Raw genomic sequence first — 24097 nt, forward strand, 5'->3', positions numbered from 1 at the left:
TTGGGTGTATATCAGTGTTTTGAAATGTTTTGCTGATCTTTTCTTTTATAACGAGGTAACCTGGGGAGGGAGAGAATGATAGTACCTTTAATTACTACTGATTTATATCTGTTCCCTGTCCAATCCACCTCTAAAATGTATTCCCATAGACCTAAGCAGCTTAGAAGTGGATCTGAGGGAATATCAAGGATGCAGAAACCCAGCATGGGAAGGAGAAGCAAAGTGCTGCCTTAAACATTGACACATTGCCAGATGTAGTGCTTTTTAACATTGGTGTGGGCTTGTTCACACTTGTCAAATCACACTGTGCTTGCTAATGTTGCATTTTCATCAAATATATTAGCTCCCTCTCTGTTCCCACTCTTCAGCAACCCTTTTCATTTATCCTTTCTTCCCTTCATTCCACTGCTCTTTGTTTTCCCTTTTTTCCCTTATCCTAGGGCTCCTTTCTTTCCGCCTGACTCCCCCTCACCTGAAAAATCAGTCTGACCCAATCTACATTTTTTTTAGAACACGTAGGTTAAGCAGATGCCTGCCTGGAGGAATTTACAGTCTCATCCTGTGTACAACATGCAAGGAATAAATAGGCTGATATTCAAGAGTGGGAGTAGTAATTGTCAGTCAGCAATTGAAGGATACATGAAAGAAACATGTTTGGGATTTTCTTAGGGAAAAAAAAAGTGTAGCAGTGGATCGCTGACCTGAAGAAAAGGGATGCTTTTCCTGGTGTGCCAAAGGGGGTAATGAAGTAAATGAAGAAAATGAGGTAATGTAAATGTAGAAGTAAATGAAGTAGTGGAGTTCAGACCCGGGGAGCATTTTGTACGGAAAACCTGGATGCACGAGAAATAACAGATTACAGTGGGTGGGAGTTTCTTATAGGTGAAAAAAAAGACTCTTAAATTAGTGAAAAAAATAGGTGGGGTTTATGAAGGGATTGAAAAAAAAAATATGCTCAGAGCAGCAGAACATCCCCTCTTCCCCTTTGTTTTTAATCTATGCAATAGAAGAAAGTATTCTAATTCCTTTGCCCCCTTGGCTCTTCCCCATTTCCCTGTGTGATGTGGAAGGATAAAAAGAGAGAGCGTTGAGCTCAGGGTGTCTGATTTGGTTGGACAGGAGAAATACAGAAAAGATCTTTGCCGAAGGCAGATCTGTAGGCGGCAAGCAAGGGTGAGTGGAAAGGAATTGTCCTGAAAGGCTCTTATCCAGGATCTCATCTCATTTCACCCGAGTGAGGGATGTCTGACAAATGCAGCCAGTTAAGCAAGGCCAGTGTTAAACCAGACTGCTGCCCTTCAGTGGTTTGAGAGCTGCTGCTAGAGGGAGAATGCTAAGCAGTACAAAATCCTGAAGGATCACTAAGATAGCCTGAGCTATGTAGGTTATGCTGTTTAGCTGGTATTGGGTGCTCTTAGGGGCAGATATCATGTTATAATCTTTTTTTTTCTTTTTTTTTTCTTTTTTTTTTTTTTTTTCTCTAGGTTGGAATTCTTTGTGTTCTTATGGTGAAAAATGGTAATGGGTTTAAATCGTCTCTTCAGATTGACAACCTTTTACAAACCTCAAAGAAGATTTTTGCCAAGGAAGGAGCTTCTGCTCTCCTGGTAATATCTGTACTGTGATATGTGTAAATTTGTACAAAAACCAAAACAAAACAAAAAAGCACAACCAACAAATGAGTTCTAGAAACACAGCCAGTGGGGACTCAGTTCCTAAGTTCTGCCAGCTCCTTCATGGATTCAGCATCTTTGCCGAGTGGGTCACAAAATGGGCTTTGGGCTTTGGTACCTTTCTCAAAATCTGTATATTCAGCTCTTCATCTTGCAGTACGGCTGTTATTCCTCATATTCAGGGACTAAAGGTATGGACTTGGGTAGGATTCTAGCAGGCACTGCTGCACTGGAAGCCCAGGGAAAGTTCTGATCAGGTCAGTTACGCTGTGGAAGCAGAGACAGCTTCTTGACCCACCAATATTATGGAAGAAGAACTACAGTTCTCCTTCACCTCCATCTCTCATTATCCTTACAATGGATAATCACTGCTTTTGTGGCAGCTTAGTGTGTCATATCCACACTCGATGTAATACAGATTACTAAAGGTGATATTTATCAACCACAGCCTAGGCTGTAATAATTTTGAGTCCTTATGTCCTATGCACAGCATGGGAACATAACCAAATACTTTTCAAAACAATAATGTTTCTTCCCGTTGTTGAGGCAAGGGATACGGTGTGTTCAGGAAAATGATACGATTTGTTCAGACATAGGCTTACCATAAGCCCTCCATCTTTCCACTGAATGTAATCTGAGGCTTTCCTGTGTTTGGGGAAAGATTTGCTGGGGACTTAAGTAAATTAAGGATGGCTACATGTTGGAAGATACAGAGCTTCCAGTACTCACTGTAGTGGTTGTAGGTATTGTAATGAACCCTTATCAGAATCCCACTTGCCTGAGACCCTGCATCAATGATTATTTTTCATCTGAAAGAGGCTTTGCCTGAATTAGTGTTTTGATATGGAACAATAGTGAAGTTTGGAAGCAAGTCCCCATATCGTGTCTACTTGCCGTGCATCGGAGTGGTTTTGGAATGCATTAACCAGGTTCTGTAGGAGTCACCACACAAAAGCTCCGCTCCAGGAACAGCACAACCCCAGCAGGGATACAAAGATCCAAAAGAAAGATTATTCTTACAGATATTCCTGAACCAAATATGTGACAGGAGTACTTGGTCCATTGAACTATGCTAAATGTAGTCCAAAGCTAAACTCTGGAATTGCATTTAGTGTGTGCTTTGATCTACTGATGTGCTCCTATTGTACAAAATTACTTGCAGGATGTTGGCAGAAGTGGCTGGGGTTTAAATCCCAGGATTAAATATAAAGATGAGAAACAGGAGAAACAAGAAGCACACCCATGGCAGTATCTCATCATGTAGTTCATCCCAATAGTTCACACCGTGAGCAGCCCTCTACTTGTCCCCCAGCTTCACATTTGCGTTAGCAGATACAAAGTTCTGGTCTTCTTTGCCTACCAAATCCTCGCAGTGAAGACAACCCCTCTTTCCTGCACAGAGGAATATGACTGTCAACGGAAGATTTGTGAAAGTTCACTTACCAGAGAAGGACTAAAGCTAAACCTTGCTATCAAGAAGTGAGAACAGTAAATTGTGTGGTATGGGAAGTCATTAGTATGTGCTGCATGCCTATGCATTGCGCTGCAGATTGATCTCCCTGCTGTTCAAAGGACAAGGATACCTGAGACAACCCCAGGGAACTTTAATTTTAAATTCCCTCCCTTCCCCGCAAAAGTCTTGTCTTCTGAAGAAGGAAACTGGAGGTAAATGTTCAGGCTTTTCATCTGTGGGGTGGGGCAGTGATTCTCAGCCCGTGGCTGCATGCCATCATTTTTGCCACTATTCTAAAACGGGAAAGGTTTGAAAACTTTCATCTTAGAATTAGAAAACAGCTGGGGTGATTCAAGCACTCCATGCCCCGTGGCTGTCTGCAATTTCCTCTTTCTTCATGATGAGCACAAGCGTAATTGTTTGGTTCTGTTAAGGAGAGAAGGTTATACTTGTTTCTTCCTGATCATTAATATGCATCCCTTGGATTCTGTATTGGGTTTTTTGTCAAAGAGAAGAGAACCACCATGAATGTGGGTGCAAGAATAAGAGATTAAGGTCTGGTACAGCCCTGAGACATGGAGGGAGATGGGACACAATGGATTCGTGGGCTGAAGCAGTACTGAAGACAGGAATCCTGTTAGGGGACAGGGGGTTCTGCCATATGCAGTAGTTCATATGGGGTGAGGAAACAAAGGAATTCTTACAGAAAAGCAGCACTGACATTGTTTTCAAGTCGAGCTTTTTGTTCCCGTTAGTTCCATGAAATTTCATGGTGTACCCGTCTAAATTATTACCTCCTAATGCTATTGTTGCTTGGCTTGTTTTTGTGAGAATGTTATAAATCTTAATTTTTATGGTGCTTTGCTTGATAATGCATGGATGTTTGGACACATGATTTCCAATGTTAGTTGGTGTAGTTAGTATTATGTTATATGTAATTAAAATACATTAATATTGACTGAGGTTATGTGTTTCTACATTGTCAGCTGAGAGCTTGAATTCAATATGCATAGAAATAAAAAGATGTTTTATGCACCCTGTGTGCATGTAGGAATGAATTTTGGAAAGTGCTGAACATTTTAGCTTAAAACTGTTGCAGGAAAGACTTAGAGCACTGAAGTTTCACTCCTTCATACTATTTTATATCTCACATTTTTAAGGGAGAAGAACTCCATCTGACTTATATGTTTCTTTTATATGACTATGGAACGTTCAAAGTGCACAAAAGTTATAAATCAGATCCCAGAAGCAAAGATATTGTCCTGGCTTCTTTCTGCTTACTAGATGCCCTTAAGGATTCTGTTTTCCAGACTCTTCTACACACTTCAGAAACTGTCTTATTTGACAGTGATGACTGCTTTGTAATCGTCTGATTCCAGGAGCTGGATCTTCGTGGAAAATACAAAATACTGCAAGGCAAGACCAGCTTCCAAAATGTGATGTTTGTATATATATATCTGTGCTACAACTATCTTGGTTGTTGTAGTCTAATGTGTTCTGTGCTGTCTTAAACGGAATTTGTTCCATTTACTCCACCTTAAATTCTTCACCGTGGTCTGGCTTTTACACATCCGAATATCCAAAATAATCCTTTTTTCCCCATCACAGCAATCAGGATGACATGGGTCTAGGGAGGAAAACACAAGTACGATATAGTGGAAACCTTGCCTTAGATTTAATTTGGGTAAAATTAGTCTTGACATTTTCTTCCTTATCTTACTGCTTCTCTTCTGTGAAAGGGGAATGAACGCTAGGATTTCCAGGTCAGAGTACAGGAACATGAATCACACCAGAAGACTGCGGGAAGCTTGCCAGTGCCTGCCTACTCTCCACTTCTGTCTGCTACTCTGTAATGTGTGTGAGTGTGTGATCACTGAATACTACTTCAGAAGAAGGAGAGGAAAAGGACAGGTCTTCCTCTGCATGGAGAGGGGTAAGATGAGAAAGCAAGTGACAGAATGTGATCCCAAACAACATGCCTGAGAGATTCAGTTGTGGCTGCAGCTGCTTGCACTACATTCAGTTCAGCCCACTGGGCAACATCAGGATTTTGCCTTAGTCCCTACGTCTAGTGAATAGTAGGTCCTTCCCTTCATGGACAATTGCAAGGAATCTGTTCAGAAGTACTACTATGTGTGCAAGAGAAGAAAATTTATGGGGCTGACCAGCTCTCCTTTGCTGAATACTACCATCTGCCAGCCAAAGCTCTCCACCAGCTCTCCCCACTGAGCCACCAATCTTTATCTCTGTTGATTTCAACAGGAATAGCTCTGTATTGGCTTGGTAAAGGCACAGTAGCCATGTGAGATGAGCATCAAGTCCATTAGCTGTTCCTTCCTCACTTGGTTTTAGCAGGGGCTGTGCCGGCAGGTAAACTCCTCCGGGCTGTATAGGAAGCAGCTGATGCTGTGCTCCCTCCCCTTGCGCTGCGTGGCTCCACCAGCAGCCCTGTGTGCCTCCTTAGTTGCAGGTTAGAGGCAGTAAAATGTCCCCTTTCTGTCAGTAAATAGCACTTCTGAGTGTTTCTCAGCTGGCAGCCCCAGGCCCCTGCAGCATTTTCATTGATTTTGCTCGGTGTGTGGAGGGTAATTTCTGCCTCGGAGGGCGCAGGAGCCCCACGGTGTTCCTGCAGCTTGGGACGAGCCTGCTGAGCATCACATCCCTGCTACTCGGCTCCTTCCAGAGAGGCTGTCAGTTCGACTTTGCTTCAAATCTGCCTCAGTTTAACAAGCCTGTTGTTAGACCGTAAAATGAAAGGGAAGTTTTCAACTTCTTTGCTTCTCTGACATGATTCTGTATTATATGTATCAATGCAGACTCGCAAGGCAAGCAGAAGACTACAAGCAGGTCTGTTGTAGGTACCAGTGTTACCGCACGATGCCTCCGGGCTTTTCTCAGAGCTCCCATCTGCACACCTTGGTGCAAGTGACCTCTTCTGAAGCTGCCTCTGCCTGAAGGCATCCTGAAGTATGGATGGGCCTTTACGAGAGGCATCTTCCAACTGGGGTTGCTAAAACTCTGGCAGCCAAGCCCGACTCTGCTCATAGCAGGTATTCGGACAGAGAAATGAAACATCAGTTTCACTGCAAGTTCACAGAAGCAGCTTAGGAAGCAGCTTAGAAGCACTCTAGCATCAGCTTGACTGCTGAAAAAAGGCAGGAGATTTTATTAGTGAAATCCTCTGACACCACCTTTCTGGAGCCTTTGCTGAAGGAGCTCAACAGGAGGTGACTGGTGCAAGGAAATCCTTCGCTCTGCAAGTGAAGAGCCTGGGGCTGCAGTCCTGGGACTGTAATGCCCTGCTCAGACGATCTCAGAGCTGCTATAGGAATGTGCTGGGAATCCTGCAGAGTCAATATGTACTCTCTTCACTTTCTAAATGAAGAAACAAAGTCACAGGCTGGCTTATCTGTGGCAAGCAGACTCTGTTCAACTGGCCTGTGAGGCTGCCTTTCTGCAGGCAGAGGAGAAAGGTGTCTGCGATATCTTGGTTTTGTTCTCCCTATCTGAAAGCTGTTGGTATGTACCTAAAGAGTCCATCGGGGAGAGATCCTGCCATTTCTAAAGAGAAAGGTAAGACTTTTCCAGAATATTTGGGGCCACTTTCATGCTTTCAATGCTCACAGACCAAACTGGAGAAGGTTTCTTGGTGCTCAGTTCCACTGAGGTCAGTGAAAGTCACCTATGCTCGGTATTTCTTAGATGAGCGAAGCTGCCACAGAACCACTCCAGAAGTTCCCCCTAGCTTGCAGAATTACTTGTTGTGGGTTTGTCTCTCCCTAAGAACAAATTCCAGCTATTGCACATCTCCCCATTCATTGCTCTGTGCCCGCAGCTTTTGGCATATGGGCTGTTTTGTGGAATGCTGGTTTATTTTTTTTTTGCACTTTGTCAGGCCCCTGAAGTTACATAATGCTTTGTGTGTTTCCCGAGTGATACTTTTTAAACTGAATTGTGGCAAACGCTGTAGCTTGGGTAGGAGTATTCACGTATACCCCTATATGTGTCAGACATGACCATGCATAAGCTAATATCCATACTTCAACCTCAAGCAATCAAAAATCTTCTACCAGGACATTTAAAAAAAATATTATAAAAACAAACAAACAAAACCAAACCAAAACAACATCAACAACAAAACCCCACATGAGATTAATGAAACCGTGGTTCTTTTTCTTTTCTTTTATTTTTTTCCACTGTTCTCCACAAATGAAAAAAAAACAAATATACTTACAGTTCCTTCTCCTGAAACAAAGGTTCTTGGACAGTCTTGTGGCCAGAGAAACTGGGGCTTTAAGAAGAAGTTACAAAACTGAGATTCATTACAAGATCTTGAGAGTGGACAAAGCACTAGCACTTACCCATATACAACAGCTTTTGTTGTAAGCAACAGGAAAAGGAAAAAATCAAATACCACACATGAATTCTGAAAATTCACTGTTTTTCACACACGCACACACACACACACAAATAAAACCCCTAACCCAAGTCATTTATTTATATTATTGTCTTCCAGCAGCTTTTCCACTGGCTAATTTTTCTAAACTACTTTGAGATCCTAGGGTCAAACACAAAATGAGGAATAAATTTCAGAGAGCACAGGGAAAGAGAACTTTACTGTGTGTGAGAATAACTAATGAAAAATTCTGGCAATAACTAATTTGTCTCTTTCACTGGTCTCCTGCTCATCTTTAACACTGTGTCCCTTTTTCTTTTCAGAATCTGAATGTTTTCATTAGAATAAATGATGTGACTCTGAGGATAACCTCGCTATGTGGTATTATTTATAAGAGAAAAGGAAGAGATTTTTCTCCATTGGATGTAACTTCACAACGTTGCGGTTTGTCCTAGTTTTATCAAGCCAATGCAGGTTTCCAGAGGGGCCCTGTGCACAACCCTTGCTCTGCAGCAGCGCTGGCACCACACCGATGCTGAAGCCCTGTTCTCTAGCAGACTCTGTGCTGGACTACCCTGGTGTTCCCTCTTCTCCTGTACTTCATATCCAGCATGCTGTGCTGAGGCTTGTAACTCATCTCATTGTCATTTCAGGTTACAGAGCTCTGATCTTCTGCTGTTCTTTCCTAAACACATGTGCTCTGAATGCCTCCCATTTGCGTTAACCCACAATTCAGTAAATGGTAGAGTAAACAACCAGAGAGACTGCAGCATTGCAATTGTTAGTCTCCTTTTGCACAGCAGTGTACACCCACTAAGTATTGTTAGATATTTAATCCACAACCATAAAACCCATTCACAGCTTAAGGCGTTTTCTTTTCCTAAGACCACCTCAAAAAACCCCCATACAATTAGTAGTTATAAAACCAACATTTCTAGCAACTGATTTTGTTGGCTCCTTCCTTCCCTTTTGGCCTTGCTGCTTGCATCCCACTTAATTTTTAATATCTTTCCTTGGTTTTGTCTCTTGTTCTGAAGTTCCTCTGCAGAGCAGCATTGTCCTGCATGACCAGTTTGCTGGTGCCCAGGTACTATGTAAAGACAACTTGAGATATTATGTATGTTTGTAAGTTTGTAAGCCTTGTAAGTTTGGGAAGGGTCTCGTGTCTACATCATATTTTTTTTTCTTCTCTGCAACTCTTCTAAATAAGTTAATGAAAAATGAGTTGTGTGGTGATCATCCCTTTGGTTACCTTAGCAATTTAATAACCAGCTGCTGGCCTTCAGTGTGAAGTGCCAGGTCCTTTGGTGCCTGACGTTGAGAGCAAGCCTGGGGCTCCTCACTTCAGCTCTGCCCCTTGCCTCAATTGCTCAGGCTTTTCCCCTCTTTATGATTTCCAGTTTCTTTTCTGTTTTGGTCTCTGACAATGCCTAGGTCATCGGTGTCTGAGAGCAGAGGACGTGAGGGGCTGTCCAAACTGAAGCCAGATTCCCCGAGAATTCAATATCCAACGTCGGATTCACTTCTGACAGGTACTGCTGGAAAACATTTGCTAGCAGAGTGTTGATAATGCATCTTTCCTGGGGCACCATGGCCATACTCTGGCTCCAGCTAAAGGCTCTGTGTAGGTTTCAGTATAGGGTCTGCAGTGAACATTTTTTCAGCTGAAAGCTGGATTCCCTAAAGTTATTTATTTACTCCAAAACCGAGGAAGACCTCTAGTGAGGCAGGCTCTCTCCAGGTTCCTTCTGAAAGTCGCCCTGTTTCAAGGTTTGGGGGTGTCTGTGTGAGGGAGCAGCGTGTACATACAGCTTTTGTACCATGTGCTGTGGAAGTTGCTCTGGCAACTGCACATGGCTTATTGAATGCCAAGGTAAATAATGGCAAAAGACATGCATACACTATTATTCTCATAATTTCCTGCTGCCCTCAGGCAGTAATAACTTACACACCCTATTTTCCAAATGTTTCTAATTTATTTCTCATGAGCAGAATTATCTCATATGTAAAACTCCCCTTTGCAGCTAGTCATGCCTCTTCTTTTACAACTGCCACAAACGAGGTGACCAGTCAAAGGAAAAGATTGTGGTTATTGTATTTATGGGTACCTAGTGAAACAGGATGGCTGCAGCAGGCTTAAACTCCTCATGCCGTTCTGCGAGTTGGTCTGCAGCTCTCAAATCCTGCCTTTCCAAGTATTAATTCTGCTTGCAACGCTGCCTGCAGTTCTGCAAACATTTTTCATTCCTTATAATCCTGGATGATGGTTCTCATACAGCTTCTGCTTTTATATCTGAATCCTAGACTGTGATATCCTTGTTATTCCAGTCCCACGTCTGTCATGTGCACCTTGAGCTTGATTTGCAACATGCCTTTTATATCAGCTACTAAGCTGCTCTTGAGAAAGAACAACATATGGAGGGAGTAGCCAACTTTTTTTTTTTTTTTTTCTACATAGTAAAGCATAGTTACAGGCCTTCAGCTTTCCTGTGTGGAGGGGCATCTTGATTTTGTCAATACTTTTTCCACCTTATTATCATCTATGTGGAAATCTGAATTGGTTTTGAGAGCAAAGAGATAACTAATGATTTCAAAATAATTGAAAATGTACTAGAAAACATGCCTCAGAAATAGATTCTGAAGATTGGTTAAGCAAATAAAATTACTCAAAGATGCCATAAAACTATTTCAAAGAAAGCTGAGATTAAATTGCAGGTTGAAAGGAATGCACCTACCCTGGACTGTAAATCCCACTTTATGGCTCCACTCCTGCCTTAACATCCTTTAGCTTGAAGGTCAGCAGTAACTTCCAGGCTCACGAATGAGAGAATCTATCGTAGGGGACTCTGACCCCTGAAAATACACGTTTACATTTTTGGTCTTTTTTTTTTTTTAATTTTTTTGGGGGGGCTCAAAGAATTTACTATTTATGGAGTGTGTTTTTCCATTTTAGGTTGGCATGGCCTGCAGTAAACGAGCACCGTGTCTCCATATGAGAGCACCAGGTGTGCATCTTCACTCTTAGTTTAGGGCAACCCTTGAAACAAAAAGGTTTTGGGGCTTCCAGGCCCAGCCAAAGCTCTGAGAAACTAAAAAGGTGCAGTACCCAGCAATAGACACCGGCAATCCGTAGCTGTGCATCAAGCTGGTACAAAAATTAAATTATTGCTACAAATCTGTAGCTAATGCAGTTTATTTCTCCTTTGTAATCATCTAGTTTAGGCAGTGAGCTGGTTAATGGAGCCGGACAGCCTGATCAGTCTTTTCTTTTAACATGTTTCCACTTTCTTAGTCCCCTGCACTAACGTGGCATTATGGTAACTGGGTTGCAAAACACATCTGAGATGTTATTTCTCTCAGGAGTAAATGAAGTAAGCAGGTTTTATTAGTGCATTGGAAAGTAATCAAGAAAAATAAGTTTTCTTCCTCTTTCTATGCTATTTATTGTGCACCCTACCCCACTCTCGCCCCTCCAACTTCCTGCAGCAGACCTGACTCTGCCGACTTCTGCTGCCTGCTCTGCCTTCAGCCAAATAACTCGTTTTTTTTTTCTCTCTTGTAGCTGCCCAGCAGAGCCCAGCGGTGGTGGTGGCAGTGTGAGAAGCAGGAGAGAGAGGAAGGGATATTGAGGAGCAGGGCGGTCGCAGCGTGGTCAGGAGAGGTGGCCAAGGTAGGCAGGCCTGGTGGCTCCCTGCAGTGCTGCCCAGAGAACATTTCCAGGTGGTGGAAATGGTGGCACGGAGTGGGATAAATCCATAGAGGTTGCATCCAGGGTATGGAACTGAGAAGAAAATGTGAATGTGGTTAAAAAAAAAACAAGAACACACCAGCCTTTTAGCCTTTTCCCGATTGTATTCAGGTTAGGCTTTTATAGAACTCTTTACTTTTCTTCTTCCTATGACAATGTTTATATGCCACTTTCTTTGAGTGGCTCTTTTCAGAGAACTCGCTTACAAGGATTTAAGACAGTTGCTTCTGTGCTAAATAAAGCAGAAATTAATTATTAAAAATACACCTTTTGTGGCTGAACATTCCCCTTCATGGCTGTTAAACTCTGAGACATGTTTTGCTTTTTAATAATTAATTTTTTTTATTTTTTGAGGATACAATAAGTGCTTTGCGGGAAGCTGGGGGAAGGATGGTCTGGCTGCTGCCTAAGACTTCTGGGTGACCCAGAATGGGTTCCCAGCTCTGATAGAGGCTTACTGAATGGCTGTGGAGGCACCACGTATGTCTGCTGTGGTGTCTTTTAAAAACAGCTGCCTGGTTGTTAGTAATGAGCTTTGTACCTCCTGTGTCAGGCTGAGGGGAGTGCTGCAAGATACCTGCTCAGGGGGCTGTCCCACAGATCAGAAATACCTGACGGTGCCAGGATCACCGCAGGCACAGATCAAGTGTGCCGTGCATGCTAACACAAAAAGTTGAACGTCCTCCTTCTCTTTCCCCATTGGCAACCTGTGAATCAGAGCAGTACAAACCCAAGATTTTTGTATGAGCTGAGCCACCGTAGCTTAATGCTGAGAAAAACTGGTTCTGTATGACAAGAAAAATGGCCAATTTATTTGCTTAAGGTTTAAAAAGTTATTTGTGAGCTTTGGTAAGGAGGAAATTTCATCGTTGAAGAAAGCCTTATGCACTGGGTTCTTTGTGACCAGCACTGCCTCAAGCCCTGTTCTCTAATTACACATCGGATCGGTATGGGGTGGAATCGGCACGACGTCCTCCACCTGACAGACTGACCCTCCATTTTACAGCACTGCTCCTGAAATCTTTGCCTGTGTGCTGGGAACACCACAGGAGCCTGCGAAGGGCAGATCGTAACTCAGCTGGTGCCAGCAGTGTGTGCTGTTACGGCGTGGGAGTACGAGTGGCAAAGCAAGAGCAATAGGAATTGCATAATGGGACCAGATAGGCAGCACTTCTTGCTGGTGTGTTAGGGAGACTTGTGCTGAAAGAGACATTTTTTTTTTTTTTGGTGAGATTTAAGGCTGTAGCTCTGACCTCCCGTTGCATGTTAGCACTTTCTGCAAGAGATGAGAACTGTTGGCTGGCCAGGTTCCAGTTCTTGGGCTTTGCTTGCCTGGATTCCCTCTGCAGCTTCAGGTACAAGGAGTGCCCAGCTCTGACTATCCTGAACAGTTTGATCACTTTTTAACACTATACTGCAACTCTCTTTATCTATCTGTTTCAGCTCCAGAAAGGAGTACACTGCAGTGTAAAGCGTTCTCAGAGCTTATACTGTTAGGTTTATTCACATATATGCAAGCAGAAACAGGGGATGAAATACTAGAGTTGATGGAGAAAGAAAATGCATCCTCCTCTTCTCCTCTGGTTGCCTCATCTTGAATGTGAGGGGATGACTGTTCTTTTGGTCTAAAACAAGGGATGAATTTCCCCAAACTGACTGGGTTATTTGTGTAATTTGCTACCAGCCTTGGATACTGCTCCTGCAGAGGGAAGCTGTCTGCAGGGTATCGAGGCCAAACCGTTTAATGATTCAAGCAGAATAATTTTCATCTCTGCTCCCATGTCTATTTACTGCAAAGAGACAAGCACTTGTGAGAAGATTCAAAAGGTCCATGGAGGCTGTGAGGGAACAACTGTCTAAAGATAGCCTCAGGATCTGTAAGTACAGGGACTTCAGTAAACTAGAAGCTATGCGAATTTGCTCCCTAGGGCTAGATATGATAAGAGATTTTATAAACTATTCACTAACTGGCTGATGTGAACTTGGAGAACAGTCCTGGAAGCAGGGATCAGAGCTTAAAACTCCTTTTTCCAGGTGAGTAGGATGAGTAGGATGCACAAAAAGGCTGGCCCTTTCTGGACAAATAAATCCCAAATTATTTCTGTACAGAGGTGCAGCAGGGGCTGGCTACTGTAAGAAAGGTAAGTTCTACCTGTCAGAGCTCCTGAGTGTTGTTATGAACTGAAAGTCATCTCTGCTTCATTAAAAAGCTTCAAAACTCTAAAAGAGAGGAGATCTAGATTAGATGACATAAACTCTGTACTCGGAGGGTGGTGAAGCCCTGGCACAGGTTGCCCAGAGAAGCTGTGGATGCCCCATCCTTGGAGGTGCTCAGGGCCAGGCTGGATGGGGCCCTGGGCAGCCTGATCTAGTGTGTGGCATCCCTGCCATGGCAGGGGGCAGGAACGGGATGGTCTGAGGTCCCTTCCAACCCAAACTGTTCTGATTCTGGGATTTTAAACCAAATTGGGTGGAGGAGCCTGTCCAGCAGAGGGGCTGCCAGGTTGCAGATCCTGGAAGTGCCTTTCTTTGCTTTGAGTCTGACTCTGGGTCATGAGCATCAGAAAATGGAGAGTCCTTGTCCTCGCTGTCTGCCTTGTTCTTGGGGTGCTAAGGAGGACTTCGCTTGGGTAACTCAGGGCTTTGGCATCCATCTTGAGCAATAACCCAGGAGCTCTGCCTGCAGTCTGGGAAGGCTAGAGGGCAATTCCAGAGGGAGAGTCATTTGATCTAACTTAGATGTCTTCCTTGTATCACCCTGACAGAGGTGCCTGGGTCAGGACAAATAAATCTCACTCTGGAAAGCTGAGACTTAGGGATTTAGGCTGGCTTTTGACACAAAAATAAATGGAGGAAGGTTTATATATATGTATATATTTTTTTGGAAACCGGGAATAAATAGGAAAAAACATATTGCATGGAAGATCATAAATTGCCAAGGAAGGCATTGAAGCAGAGAAAGCAAATATCTTCAGGAAATACCTGCTGTAGTTTTTGTTTTCAGAAAATGGCATTCAGGAGACAAAGTATAAAAGTGGGGAAGTAGGACTAAGAGCAATCAAACTAAGCAGATCTGTAGTCAAGGATGGTCAGGTTCTTTTCCTGAAATTTCAAACAGGATTTTCCTGTGCCGTTAACATTTGAAGTGCTGAGAATGTATTTAATTAATGACACATATTTGCTATAGTGAAGGGGCACTGAGCAGTCCACAGCTGGGCCCCCTGAATGAAATCAAAACAGGAGTCTTTCCCAAGGAGCCTGCAGTTGATACGAAGTCAAATGGTTAAAAATAAAATGAACAGGGAAGGTAAGGCCAGCAAAAAAAAAGTCATGCTTGCTCATGATTTTTTTGGATAGGAGACTCTGGAAGTAGATCAGAGGTAGGAAAAGGCAATAAACAGGAAAGGAAGGCAGGAACAAGTACGAAATGAGCCTGAGGTGTAAACACTGGGAATATCTGGGCGTGAAAAGAGTGACCAAACAACACAGCGTGAAGAAATCTTGATCAAACTCTGGGAAATACTATCTGTGTTTATTTCTGCCTATACTTTTCCACCGCTTTCTATAGATTCTTCTCTGCCGTTTCTCTGCATGTTTGATGTCTTTCTTCTGCACTGCTGATAGGATGTGTACTGTTTATCAGGTACTTTTCTGTAACCATCAAAAATAACAAAACCTCTCCATTCTCTCATCCAGTCCAACAGGGGATCTTTGCTAACACAGTGGCATAGCTGTGTGCTCATCCCCAGGTCTGCACGTCTTGCACACTGGATTAGCAGAGGCATGCTAAAAGGAGCAGACTCAGGCCTTCGCTGGAGGTAATTCATTGCATAAGTTCTCTTCCTGTGCCAATATTCAATCATACTTTCTTAGGCTCATTAAGGGATATCTCAATAGATGCAAAGAAAAAATGAGCATTATGAAGACAATTCAGGAACTTATACATTACCTGATGGCTGATTCAGAATAATCCTCAATAAAAATAATTAATATTAAGAGTAACTATTTTGTGGGCTCCTAGAGTAACATGAGGAGTGATGACACTGGCCTTTGGCAGGCACTGAGGAAGAGTTTACTGTGCAGGCTTCCCTGAGAAGTTATGTCAGTGCATATCACATCTGACTTGTTACAGCTCCCCTTCCAGATTCTGGTTTCCAGCTCAGGTCTTGTCTTGAGTAAGATTTTGTCCTTCACTACAATGGGCTCTTTGCATGATGTGTGCAGCTAGGGTGAGGCTCTTGAATCAAAGTTTCTACTCATATATAAAATACATACTTTGACCTGTTTTTTTTCCTGGTGGTGAAAAGCTGAAGAAGTAAGCCATGGTGATGTGGCACGATGGCAGTGGTGGAGTTATTATGTCTGTGACATGTGTTTTCCAAACAACAAAAACAGAGAGTCTATCTTGAAGGATTTATAGTATGAAACAAGCGAGCAGGAAGAAAAAAGAGGAGGCAGCACACAGTTGTCAAACAGATGTCTAGGCTCTTGGTAATACAGGGATCTGTAGACTACCTTGATGTTAGAAATGTTGCAAGGCAAACTTGATGTGGTGCGTGTTAGAAATTGCAGAATGAGGTATCCAGCCCAGCACCATGACTTTTTCCTTTTTCGTTATGGAGCTATTGGAAGAAATGTTGTGAAAGTCTTGAGAGCTGGAACTCATCACCCTACAAGAGGAGTCTTTTGGTTAGCAAAGTCTGCTTTTTCATGCTCTTAAAAAAAATAGTCCATTTCTAAGTCTGCTGGGACACCGATATTGTATTCCAAACCTCCCTTTATGAGGACTGTTAAAAATTAGCTTGGCTTTTCACAATGCTGACTCCAGCTTTGGGTGTTGGGTTCTTTCAGTCCAGCGTTGTTCTTCTGGGTGTGATGGAGTCTCTGGTCAGGGTGCTCTTGGTTTTTTATAGCATCCATTTTGCCAACCAGGCATGGTCTTCCTGATGCCAGCTGAGCTTGGAGAGAGCTAGAGCTTTGTGTTGCCAACTCTTCCCACACATCATGTGATACCAAAATTACAGAATCGTCCTGATTTCCAGATCAACATAGTGACATGAGATAACCCATTTTTTCAGATGCAATCTTCAATATTCCCTTGGGTTCTTCCCCACCCTCTGGTAGAACCTCACCATGCAGGTGAATTTCCATACATAGGAGCTCCTTGGCATAGGTGCCTTCCATTTCAATGGTTTTATTTCACTTCTGTGTGTGCCTGATTTTTTAGATTGTTCTCCTTGGGAAGACAGAAAACTTTCTTTATAGTGATTGGGAAATGCTTTTGAGTGCATATTCTGGAAACCAACTTGCACTTCTTAGTGTAAATGATTATCCCACGCTGAATCCATTCAAAAGCAGTGATATTTCATGTTATGGGGGCAAGGGGAGACATGGGGTTTAGTTAAAATAGCACTCTGCATTTGGCAGGAACATACAGAGTAATGCTGATCAGACTGCTTATGAGAGCAGCAAGGCTGGAATGTATGCTGTGGAAGCAACGAATAGGAGATTTCTGCTATCTTCAGCCCAAATTAATTAGCATTATGTAAGTGGAGAGAAAAGCAAAAATTTAAAGGGAAGGGAGACATCTGTTATGTCTCTGTGTTTTCAGGCTTGCCTACAAATACAGGTCTCCTGGAAAGGCAGAAGTACCTCTGCTTTTGAAACGGGGAGAGGAGTAAGTGATGAGGAATCAGTGGCTAAACTCCAGTAGTGTGGTTATTGCTAATCCTGGCCCTTTCTTACCAGGGGTGGTGTGCTTTTGCAACTCTTTGTGGTTACTTATTCTTATATCATGATAAGGATTATATAGCAGTAGGACAAACCAAAACCTCCAAGTCCTCTCCCAAAAAATCTGAGCAGAGTGGCAGCATCTATCAAACTGATGGGTAAAATTCCCAAATATTCTTATCTACAGAATAAGGAAGTTTTCTGCAATACCGAGAAATTCTTGCGCAGGAATGTGTTCTGTTTGCTCTAATTTGCTGCTGGCAAAGGCACGGTGGCTCAAGAATACTCTCGAATATGTACCAAGCAAAGAGCTGATTACAGTGGCGAGGTGGGAGGTAATGTTCCAGCAATTTGGAAATCACTGTTGAGAGTTATAATGTTTAGCTAAGGAAACACTTCTCTGAAGTAAGACGTTAAGGCAGGCTGACTACTTCTCCCCCCACTGCTTTCCTCCGGTGGATTCTATTAAAGTGTGGTGGGAAGAATAAAAGGAGTGAGGTCAGGTCAGACTGCGTGGCAAGGAAGGTCAGACAGGGTTAAGCAGGTCAGGTCACATTTCTGTGTCTTCTGTGGCTCTCCAAGAATTTGGGGTCACTGCTTAGAAACTGTGCTATTTGATCAGCTGGTGGTAATTTGAGCATTACACAAGAACAAGCAGAATCAAAGATGATTCCTGAAGGTGAATGATTGGAAAGAGGGAATGAATGGAACACTGTTACATTAAAAAATTAAATACGCCAATCTTTTATTTCACCCCCGTTTCAAATCAGCTATCATGGCTGGTTGACCTAGAAACAAGTACTGTCTGGCTCAGCAGCCAGAAACATGTATTTCACTGTGCTTAAGAAATGAATTCAGAAAAGACCATGTGTCTGGGAAAGGAGGACACAAAGCTGAGACATGTGCATAAGGTGGTGGTGTTCTGCTGAGAAAATTAGCTTGTCACTTCAAGAGGTGTCTGGGCTCCAGGCTTGGGCAGTAGCTGCTTACAATGTCTGGTAAGAGAAGGAATTCTGCTGAACAGCTAAAAATAATCTTTATCCAGTAATTGCAAGGTATTTAATAACTTTTTAAGAAAGTGTAAAGTGTATTATCATGAAACAGTTTTCATCGCCATTCATCGGACTGGCAAATTGAGACATTCAGAGGTTAAATAACTTGCCTAAGGTCACAGCAGACCAATAGCAGTGCTGGCAGGAGGATCCAGTTCTAAGCCATGCCTGCTGAAATTACTGTCATGGAAAGAAAGTAAATTCAGGGTGGATAAATTAACTTTTCTTGAATGATGACAATGGCATTGTCATCATTCAAGAAAAAAAAAAAAAGCAAGGGGAGGAGAAGTGTGGTGTCAGTAGCTTAGAGAAGAAAACTTCAGAATGGCTTTCCTATTCCCAGGAGAATGCAGGTAGATAAAGGAAAACTCTCTCTCTATGCATCTTTGTTTATTTATTTATTATTATTATTTTTCCAGATTGTGTTTTTTGAGCCCTGGCCAAGAATTTGGCTCAGGTGTTTGTAGTCCAATCTCCTTGTAAAATAGTATTTTCAAGCCTAAAGGTAGCAACATACGTAGGAAAGCAGATCCATGTGAGCCTGTTAGCTCATTAGGAGGCTCTCCTCTAATTGTTGCTCTGTCCCCAGCCATCCTTGTTCACATCTCCCTCTTGGTTTCACAGCCCTGGGAACAGCTCTCCAGCACATGAGAAAGGAAACACCTAGCAGAGGGAGGACCTCAGCCCTTTATATTCATAAGGAAAAGCCTGTTGCAAAGACAGACATGGAAGACAAAGTTTATTTGCAGCCCAGCAATGAAAATGAGTTTCAAGGAGACATATTTTGTGGCTGCTTTACTGAAAATGTACGGACTCCAGTACGCTCGCTTGTTATGTCACTCTGGAATTTTGTAGTGCAGCTCAAAGTTCCTACTTCACCCTTTTCCTCTACCCACTCTTGCTTGGCAGCTTGATCATCTGAGCATTCATTTTGGAGCCCTGACAGATTCCTGAACAAAACAGCAATCGCTGCTCTGTGATTTCCACAAGGTTCTCTCGTATTCCCATGCACCTGCACCCCCAGAGACTGAACGTCTCATATCCCTTTATGAGGAAATGGCTACTTCTGAGTTAAACTATTGCTAGGGTGGAAGAAGAAAGCCCATCAAACCGTCGTGTTTATTGAAGCATTCAGTGAACTTAGAGTGCATGTTAATTGTATGTACCATAAAACTGAAATACTGCAATAGCTTTATTGGAACCGGATGCTTTAAAGTCATTTAAGCCTAAACACATTTAATTCATGACAGAGTTTCCTGTTTCTGGGTCCTGAGCATCCTACTGGTGTTAGTATGGGGGAAAGAAGAAGCACAAAGATAACATCACGAGAACTTTAATGACTTTTCATCCCTTTCACAAATGAAGGAGCAGCCTTATACATGTGTGGAAATGTGATGATGGAGTGGCTTTAAAAGCAGGGTTGGAAAGGAAAGACTTTCAAGAAGGGCAGTGCACCATCTTGTCCTGTGCCTGCTCAGTCTCTTGTACTTCGTATCTTGGGTCCAGGTCCTGTGTTCTGACCATGCTCTGCTTCCAGAAAATAGCTGCATGAATTCTCTTCTCTGAAGGTTTGGAGGAAGAACAACCCAAGCCAAAATCTGGGGACTAATTCTGGCATTGACAACATGGCAATAAAAGTATTTCCCTCCAGTTATGAACAGGCTGAAAAGTAGACACTCCAGATATGCTACCTTATTTTCAGTGGCTTATTAATAATGTGTACAGTTATTTCTCCTCCATAACACTATCAAAAGCAGCTTGTTTAAAAACAACACGCAGGCAAATGTATCCTTCCTTTTTATAGCAGGAGAGAGAAGGATGAGTGTCAGTCAGTCAAGACTGGTTCCAAAAACATCTCCAACGAGGCTCCTACAGAGTAAGTGATGTTGGCCAGGGGCCATCTGGAGTACACAGGGCTATAACTCTTTACAGAGTGTTTGTTATGGATTTCTACAGCGGAGATATTTACCCCAGAAGAACAAACAGATCCCGCTACTGTGTTTCCTTGTGCTTCGTAGAAGTGCTTAAACTATTCACAGTGTTGCCTAATACCGTCTAGATTAGTTTCATTTTCTGTGCATTCTTTCATCCCACTCTGTGTTAGGGTCAGTGTGGATGCAAACTGCCCAAAACAACGCATCTAATTCCCTTGGTACCCCAGTGTTGTTGCAAAATCTCACAATCGCCCCTCAGGGAGTATGGCAGCGGTCTGCAGAAAGCATCCCAACTCACTTGCTCCAGAGCAGTGTGACTGCAGAGATAGCCAAACTTGGAAGCAATTTAGCCTGCGCACTCTGCAAATGTCCTCGAGCTTAATCCAGTGCAGTGCTTCAGGGTTATTCACCAGTGATTTCTGCTTTGGACAAAGCCTGGGAAGTTTATGTTCAGGACACAACCCTCCTGAAAGCTTTTGCACCTCTTTGTTGGAATAAGAGTGTTAGGATTTCAGTGTACCTCCAGGAGGAGGTATGAATTCCCTGTCCTTGGGTGATATAGGAAGCTCAAGGTAAACTAAGGAGTGAATTTCACTTGATGGAATAACTAAGTCATTTTTGGCTTTATCATAACCCCAGGATGTTTGCCTTATTCAGAGTTTTCTTGTGTAGTTTGATATTGCTTCTTTGCTTCCTTTAAGAGATATTTCATACATTTTTTTCAACTTTTTACGTACCTGTAGTGCTTAAGGAATTATTCGACTTAGAACACAAAGCAACAGAAAGTAACTGTCTGTGGACAAAACCAATTATTTTAATCATTTAAACTATTATTTTAAATGTTCATATAATCTTTCAGGATCTCCACATGATATTTGCGATTTTTAAAGATACTAAGATGATTTATTCTCCTATGAAGAGCAACTTACAGCTATTTTGGTTCTGAGAGGACAGGGAGCTGGAGAGCCCTTGTGGCAGCGGAGGGACCCGAACTGCAGGGACTGTGTGTGAGTGGTGTCTGCTGCAGGAAATTTGGCAGAAGAAAGCACAGGGAGAGGAGTGTGGGCTGCAGGAAGGTGGGCAGGGATTCTGGCTGGGATGAAGGTCTGGGACTCTGACTGGAGATGCAGGGACATCGTGGTATTAGAAAGCAGAGAGATTTCTGGGGAAGAAAGAGGCATCACATGAAAAAGAAATAAGCTGTGTGACTGATCAGTGCACCAGTGAGAAGGCGTCCTTGCACCAACGATTCTTCAGAGGCCAGCACCACTGGCCTGGTGCTCAGTATTTGTTTTTCTTTTCCTTGCTTGTTAATTATTGAAGCCAATGGCCATTAAGGCAGTGGACCTCCTGCTATTGGGTTTATCTCTCCTTTTACAGTCCTGTCAAGCAGCAGTAATGCAGATAAGCTGCTGGGTGGCGGCTCTTCAGACAGCAATTAAAACTATACTCAGAATTACAAGGAAAAATTCAGCTGCATTGATATTGGAAATAAACTTTAAGTAGAAGAGAAATCAGTTTAACCCTGGCAGTCAAATGGAAAGGCTGAGCTCTGCTGGGTCACCTCCTGCCTGACTTACTTAAGGTTTAGGCAGACCTAGTAAAACATATAATAAAGGCAGGGCTTTGCCAAGAATTACGCACTCATTGCATAATGTCACCAAAGCAAGCCCCCCTATAAAACAGTCGGTTCCTGATAAGCTTTTCTTTTCTACCACGGTACTTCCACTGATTTTAGCAGGGCTCAAGAGCCCCATGCTTACACAGCAGCACAGACACGTGCCCTCTGTCAAAGGGTCCGTACTCTTTGGCTGAACCACAAGAGGCTTCTGTAGTCTTTTGCTGGGAATCTTGACACTATCTATTATTTACAGTTCTGTGAAAGGAATTCAAGAGTTGAGGGCAGCAGAAAGGATGCAATCTGGAAGGGTGAAAATGTTACCTTTCTTACAGTGTGTGTAACTGGGAAGGTTCAGTCTCACAAGGAGCAAACATACCACTTTCATATCCATCCTGCCGAAGGATGCGAATGGCACTGCTTATTAGGGTGTTTCATCTGAAATGACAAACTTCAGAGGCCAGGGCAATTTGAGGACAACTTAAATGTAAGAAGATGTATTGGGAGACAAGGGGAAGGATTAGAGTCTGGAGGATTAGAAGGTGGGACAGAAGATGCCTTGCTGCAGAGGCGCCGTTGTTCTGGTAGCTGGATGTGACACAGACAATGCCTTGCTGTGCATCAAGGGCAGAACATACGTCTGCCTCTGGAGCAGGGCGTACGCCTACTAATCCCTCAGGAGCAGCTGCTTAATTAATAAAGCCATGAAGAAAACTCTCTTTGGCTTTGTCTCTCCGTTTTTCTGACTTCAGGGTCGATGAGTTTGAGGAACCACTCAAAAACTGTTTATTGCAATGTCTTGGGCGCTTCCAGCAGGAGAAAGCTTGCTTTTTTAACAGCTGTTTTGTTGGAAATAACAGTCACGTATTTGCAGAGAGTTGAGGAGCGCTGTTTTATTCCATGCAAGTTTTAATGTGGCAGCTGAACAGCTCCTGCCACACGAAAATTGCAGCATCAAGTAGCACTCGGGCCATATCACTCTGCAGCAGCAAAACATACTAGAAAGTAGGTCGTGGAAATAATCCTGCTGGTTCCAGTAATCAGAGTATACAATGGGGTCGAAAGTTCAGGCGGAGCTGGGGAATGCAGTCGGAGAGTTTCTTCGGCCTGAGCGCTGGACACGGCCTGCGCCCTCTGAAGGGCTGCGGGAAGGAGGAGCTGCTCTCAGGAGGGACAGCCGTCGGCTGGGCTCCACAGCAAACATAGAGTTTACAGGCTCATCTCATCCCTGGAACCTGGTTTCTTCCTTCCTCTCTGAAGAACAAAGTTCTCCAGAGCAGAAAGTAGGGAGAGGAAGCTGGCTGGTTTCTGATGTGCCTTTTCCCCATACCAGAAGTGTGCCAGGGTTCTGCGCAGCTCTGTGATGGTTTCTTCATTCCTCCTCGAAGAAGGGATCAGGGAGAAAAGGAGAAAGCTGACTGGATGCGGGTCAAGAATTTTAAGATGACTTAAGATTAATTTGGGGCTAGAAGCTGTGTATAATTATTCCTCTTTTTTTTTTTTTTTAAGTGGTTAAATTATCTTGTAATTTCAGATTGCTTATCCTTGTGGTATTTTGGCTGTTCCTGCCCCAGGATGAGGACCCAGAATCCAAAGCCATGCTGTGACCTTTTTTTCAGAACCCAGACCTCCCGCAGAGGGCTGCTTAAATGTTCCCCTATTTATCCCCATGCTCCCAGTCAAAGTAGAAATTCTCTTTGAAAACTCTGAGGATGTCAGGGCAGCTCACCTGACTTCTGTGTATTTATGGCACCTGAATAATATACAACCAACTGCTCTGCTGGGTAAACTAGAGCTGCATATAGGCTATGCATAGGATAAAGTCCTGCTTTCGTGTCCTCCTGGCCCCTTGCAGTTGGTAGTTTATGGTGTATCTTTATATGAGGGACTCACCTAAGTCATCATGCTTAATAAGTAGCGGTGGATCAGTCCTCCATGGAATATTTTAAGCCCTTTCAAGTCATGTTGCCTCCACAAAATCCTGCATCAATGAATTCGAGTTTCAATTATGAAATGTCTAAAAGAGAATGAATATCTTTGTTTTGTCTGGTTTTAAACTAAATTACTGCATTTCTTCACCATGGATCCTTGTTCCTTGTAACGTGAGAAATGCTAAATATTAATATTACATCCACTTTATCTGCCCTACTCAGGATTTGCATCTCTCTTCTTTACCCCTTCTCCAAGCTGAAGATAAACAGTTAACACAACTTTGTCACTGCTGCAGGGTCCTTGCATGGCTCTGCTCCTCAGTGTCTGTGCATGTGAAATAAGGACAATACTCCTTACACGATAAGGTAATTGGTGCTTTTAAAGAACTTAAGGACCATTATATAAAAAAGGTATCGCAGCATTCACAACACTACCTAGAAATTAATTTACAAGTATGCATACTGGTGACATGAGTATAAATTTGGTCATTCTCATTCACAAGTTTTTTTTCATACAAAGTACAAATATCAATTACAGGCATCACTTTTGGCAAATAAGACC

At 42.9% G+C, this 24097-nt stretch overlaps 1 long non-coding RNA gene across 1 annotated transcript; it reads left to right on the top strand.

The window, feature by feature from the left end:
• The first annotated feature begins 53 nt into the window (after positions 1–53).
• LOC137841428 (uncharacterized) lies at positions 54–22366 on the top strand. Its single transcript, XR_011088615.1, has 4 exons — positions 54–9054; positions 11085–11192; positions 14967–15088; positions 18677–22366. It is a non-coding gene; the product is annotated as an uncharacterized lncRNA (long non-coding RNA).
• The last annotated feature ends 1731 nt before the right edge of the window (positions 22367–24097 follow it).

This window comes from Anas acuta, chromosome 17 (genome assembly GCF_963932015.1).
Source record: "Anas acuta chromosome 17, bAnaAcu1.1, whole genome shotgun sequence".
NCBI lineage: Eukaryota > Metazoa > Chordata > Aves > Anseriformes > Anatidae > Anas > Anas acuta.